Genomic DNA, 6,197 nt, shown 5'->3' with positions numbered 1-6,197 from the left:
CTGTGGTTACAGTCGGCCCGTTTGTGGTCCATTAATACGTTGGGCCATTTTCATAGCATCATCAATACGACCTATTAACGATGACCCGTTATGGTCGGCCCATGAACGGACGATTCCAACTCTAGCCCGTTTACAGCCATAATGCGGCCTGTTATTGGCCCATGTTTGGCCAATCGATCATACGGCCCCTATAAGGCCCATTGATGATATGGTCCGTAGAAGACCCATTGTTTCTGCGGCCCGTAGAAGGCCCACTGTTTCTACGGCCCATAGGAGGCCCAGTGTCACTACAGTAAATATTAGCCCATGGTTATTGTGTCCTAGTCTTAAAAAATAGGTTATTGCAGCCACTAGTTAACCGCGGAAAAAGAACTGCAATGACTACAAGCAAACAAATAAACAAGACAACAAGGAAATAAATAAGCAAGCAACTAACGCTAGGCTATCACGGCTATTACACGTATTACATCCACTGGGCATCAAAGTTCGCCACCAATGCAAATATAGGGAACAAAGCAGCATATCATATACACTGGCCGTCAAAATTGGCCACCAGTGCAAATAAACGCGGCAGCAAAACAAGAGCATAACTGAAACAACTTCAGAAGAGCTCAAGAAACGTTATCCTGGGTATCCACCATGCTGGCAATAAGCTTAGCAAGCTGATTAGCTTTGTCCTGTTTGGTGCTAAAATCCTCCAATGCTTGCTGTTGCACCAGAAAGTATGCATCTGAATGCTCCAGGGACTTCCGCGGTCCTTCCGCTTCTTGTCATAGCATAGCTGATCGATGTCTTTCAGCTTGTAGTTGAGACTCAAGAAACCGAACTGATTCAGACAGTGAGTTTGAATAGCTTGTGCAAGCGGTAGTAGCCAGTAACTCCAACACTAAACCAAGACAGGATGTGTCACTATCCTGAACCTTATTTGCATTACTTCCTTTACCATTGCTTAATAAGGCACTCTTCCCCAATATTCTGTCAGCATTCTAAAAGAAGAAACAAGCAGACACATAACAAGTTTAGCATGTACTAGTATATGAAACTCATTTCGGTGAACCAGTTCATTAGTAAGGTGGACAGGATTAAACTACCAAGTCTTCTATTGCCAAGTACTAGTACATAATAAAAGCATCAAACAAACATATATCTATGTCCTATGGTAGCAATGGAATCTTAAATTAGAACATTTGTTCTTCAGGTTTAGTCACTTGTTCTACATGAACAGAGTACAGTAAGATGCAAGAATATAATACTTAAAATTAGAAAATGAGCTCATAGACTTACCACATTCTTGGTTTGGGACCAGTACAGAACAAGTCGTTCCCAGTCATCGTCCAGTAAATGTGTCTCAGGAGAACGTAAGGGAATTTGATGAGTTTCTTTGCCGGTGAAGTACGTTTTCTTCAGGTAATTCCGATACTACCACCAAGCCTTCTTGAAGATAGCAAAGGTATTAGCACAGGTTACCTCATCCTGAGTTTCCAAATCGGTCCTTCTCTACAGAGAAAAATGGGAAAATTTGCTGTATTATAACCATCATGGAGGTAGGATGTATGGGACGAAGCAAAGTAATTGCCATGAATAACATTACTTGCACATAACTCCTAGACAAACACCTGCAAATGGCATTTTCCTTCATCTTCAGTATAATATTTCCAAGATGGGAAGATACGCACATACGATTTAACAACATCAAATGCGATAGATGCTAAACTACGACTAGCTGGTTGTGTTTCCTCCACAGGAATAGGCGTACTAACTGGTGGAGTTGGGGTTCACCGTGATAGTACTGGCCCTTTGGGCACTGGAGCTGCCTTACTAACTGCTCTTGTTTGGGAGCTCTGTGGTGGAGATGGTGTTGTGTCAACAGGAACTGGGTTACTATCGGCTGGGGTTGGGGTTAGATTGGATGAAGTTGGTTCTCTGTCCATCGTAGTAGGGGTACAATCTATGAGAGTTTGGGTTATGTGTGGTAGGGCTGGTTCTTGTGCATGTACAACCGGGGTAGCACTGTTTTATTTAAAGACCGTGTTTTTAGTCCGCTAGATACCGGCATCACCCGCTCCAATTCAAATGGCCGATAAACAGGAAACATAGTTGAATGTACGGACATTGTATGAGAGACAGATGCAATAGATAGTGTGGAAAAAAGAGGGCATGAAATAGTTGACATGTATATTGTTTAACTAAAACGGATAGCATGACATAATTTCACATATATGATGTCTATCTAAACTGGATAGCATAGCATAACATAATTCAAAGATATGATGAATAACTAAATAGGATCACATGACATAATTCACCTACATGTTATCTAAGTAATCAGGATCGCATCATTTAATTCACATATATGATTTATATGCTAAACAGAGGGCATTCGATATGATGTCTGAACTAAGAACATGGTGTTGAATATTGTGTATATGATGTCTAAACTATGTAATGCAAGACATCGTATGCATGATATGAGCAGTATAACCGTGCCAAGTTAGAGCATACACCTCAGTGGGGGAATAGGACTGGTCATCTGTCTCTGAATCCATCTCTGAGGAGCTATCGGGACCCAACAAGAGATCTGCTTCGACATGTAGCACTGTCTGCTCTGAAGGCCTTGTTTTCACTCTAGATTTTCCCATCTCCCACCCAAATGGCTGATTCACAGGAAGAGTATTTTAATGTACAAACATTGTCAACAAATGGAAATGTAATGAAGAAAAGGATGGGCAAGATATCATTCAAATATATGATGCCTGGTTAAACAGGATGGCATTGCACATTTCACATATATTATGGCTAGCTAAAAGACATGAGACTGCATAATTCTCATATATGATATAGAAACTAAACAGGTGGCATTACAGAACATGTCTAAACTAAGCAGATGACATATATGATGTCAAACGTAGGCACTGCAAGGCAACATATGCATGATATGACTAACATCATCATGCCAAGGTAGAGCAAACACCTTGGGGTAAATAGGAGTGGTCAGGGGCGTCCGAATCCGCCTCAGAACAGATATCTTCCTCTGGATTACAATCTGGAGAGGGGTGGGGAGGGTTTTCCATTGAACCCACCATGGAGCGATGTCTGCATGACATTGTATTGCCGCGCAAAACTCTTCTCTTTTTCTCTACATGTTCAACATGACTGTGTACAATATCTGACATGCATACGAAAAAATATGGTGAGATTATGTAAGGAGAGCATGCAGAAATTTAGAGTGATGATAACAACCAGTGGATCAATGTTTTTCCATTGAACCAAAATAGCCCTAATGGATCGACGTCAATGTATAGTAATAAGTGATGCAACAAGTGTACAACCTCTTTGCCGTAGCCGTGTCGACCTTAGCATCATTGGGTTGGTCGCTGAAGCAGTTGAGGCAGAGGTGGCTGTCGGAGGTGTGGAGGAAGATCTGAGGAATCTATAGACGGCGTCCAGGGCACTGCTCTGTTGTGATGGATCGTTCTGCCGTTGGAGCGGCTCCGGTGAGCCGTAAGACGTCAAGGCTGAAGCAGTACAAGACAGACATCGTCAATCTCAAGTGGGATTCTAATAGCATCTCCAATAGATGATGTAAAATGGATGTAAAATTAACATCACCAAAAACCACCTGACTACAACAGATGAGGTAAAAATTGTTGACTCTGAACTTAACTGTCGAAACTGAAATTTACTATGGAATCTGAATGCTACTGTCGAAACTGAACGCAATGGTAGCAGAGAGGCACTTGACATGTAGTTTAGGAAGGGCATGCAGTTCATCTTCAACCTGCACCCCCCTGAGCCGCCAGCCACCACTGGCCGAACCGCCGGCCCCAGCGCCGCCTCGCCGCCCCGAACAACTCGCCACTGCCGCCCCGGCCAGCCCTCTAGGCCCCTCGCCCCCCACCCTGAACCCTAAGATAGATAGTGGGGTACCTCTCTGGCGAGCCCCCGTCCCTGCTGCGGGTGATTCTTCCTTAACTCCGGCGAGCCCCCCCAACCCCTGCAAATCGACTTACCCAAAAGTCGATTCAGTTGACTGAAGTGTGGCTTAATCGGAGCAGAGCAGCAACACGAGCGAGGGGGAGAGCAGCAGCAGTAGTTGGGCGAGTGAGCGATCGAGCGATCGAGCGAGAGCCGGAGGAGTAGCAGCAGATCCGACTGGTATGGACACCGCCGCCGAAGGGGCCTCACACTGGGGGAGATCCGCCGTGGAGATGTCGCCTGCAGCAACGGCTTCAAGGTAGCCGCTCCATGGGGGTGCGGGATGGAGCACCGTCGGCGCCGGGAGGTCGAGTTAAGGAGAAGATGCGATGCGATGAGTGTACAACCTCTTTGGTGACGCCGAGTAGGCCTCGGCTTTGTCCGAGGAGTCAGTGAGGATGATGCGGTTCGGGCGGAGCAGGTTAAGGCGGCGCTGTGGGGATGGAGCAGCCGCGATAGATGAGGCGATCGTCAGCGCAGCTCCTTGGAGGTGGAGGACGGGGCGGCTGAACTGGCGAGACGACGAGATGGACGACGGATCCTCATCCGGGAAGGTGGACGAGGGATGTCGAGCTGTTGTGGTGGACAACATCGTCGGGGAAGAAGCTCCGGCTGGGCAGCGGTGACGTGGCGGACGGAGGAGGGTGGGGTTTCGCGGCTGGAGCGGAGAGGTTATTGCGGCCTGGGATTTCGAATGGCGAAAAGGGGGCGATGGGAGGGGGTGAAGCATGACTTAGGAACGCATTTGTCCAAAATGTAGGATGTGTTACAAAAGTACCCCCCACCGATTTGAACTAGCGGCCCTTTCGGCTCAAGGTTAGAAGGGGGATTTCGCGTGTCGGGATTTGGCAGCTGGAGGGAGTTTTCGCACGCGTCGTAATTTCGGGATAGCAAGGCGCGGGTTGTGAAGGCGCCAGTTTTGGGAGCACGGTATCTGAATTTTCGGTATATAACAAGACACGGGTTGAATTTTAGGGACAAGCCTAACGTGTAGTAATATTGTACTTGTACGTGCCAAATCAATTCGCACTTCCCTCAACCAAAAAGAAAACGAAAAAAATAAAACTATTCACACCACACAAAGAGAGAGTCTTGCCCCGTTTTACTATACAAATGCTATTCAAAGCTACTCCCTCCTTCCATCTATACAAGGCCTAATGCGTTTTTCGATGCTAACGTTGACCAAATATTAGAGCAATGATATATGACATGCAACTTACACAAATCACACCGTTAAATTCATCTGTGGAAGGTTCTTTCAATGATATAATTTTCACATTATGCATGTCATGTACTATTAATCTTGTCAATAGTCAAAGGCGGTCTTAAAAATCTCATTACACCCTATATAGATGGAAGGAGGGAGTATGAATCCATGTTATGTCCGATTAAATTTTTTCGCTTGCTGTATAATGCATGTAATCTACTCATACCAACATTTTACTGCATTCCAAATGTCTATACTACCGCTGCAATTCGAATTAAATTTGAATTCCTTTCTCTATTTCAATAAGAATCTACAATCATGATTGTTGCCAACTTCAATCATCATAGTTTCCTTGCTATCCGCCAGATATAAATCAGACGGCCTATAATGCAGGATGGCAGGCACACCATCATCAACAACTCTGTTTTTTATAAGAGTAGAGATAAAATATATTAAATGTAGTATACCATGTTCATAACCACACCATGTGTATCACCGTTATATATATTCACACATTCGTCAGTTTGAAACACTATGATAAATTCTTCAAATATCCGAATTCGTTTTTTATAATGAAGTATATATGATTCGTCTTTTACACCCACACAACCCTCTTATCTTTGTAGGTAGCGCTAACTTTCTCTTGTGCATGCACACGCCTGCATCCCTCTCACCCTCCCTCAGTATTCTCTAGCTCCATCGCGCAAATTCGTCTTTTCACTTTAGGTCGTTCACCCACGGTGTGTGTAGGCCCCCCAGCTCCTTCTTTATGGCACACATCGATCGATATGCCTCTCTAGCCAGGTGTGCCTAGCACAAACACAAGCTTCCCCTCTTCTCTTGTCATCATCCATGCCTCACTCCCACCACTCTTTTCATCATTCTCGTACTCGCACACTCCTTCCCCTCGATATAGTATGCCTCTCGTACCACCTCCTACATGCATCCCTCTCTCTCTATCCTTCTCCTCGTGCCTCATTTGCTTCTAACACACACATGCATGTATATCGATCGA

The sequence above is a fragment of the Triticum dicoccoides genome, chromosome 6A (assembly GCF_002162155.2).
Source record: "Triticum dicoccoides isolate Atlit2015 ecotype Zavitan chromosome 6A, WEW_v2.0, whole genome shotgun sequence".
In the NCBI taxonomy this organism is placed as follows: Eukaryota; Viridiplantae; Streptophyta; class Magnoliopsida; order Poales; family Poaceae; genus Triticum; species Triticum dicoccoides.
This window is presented reverse-complemented; position numbering follows the sequence as displayed.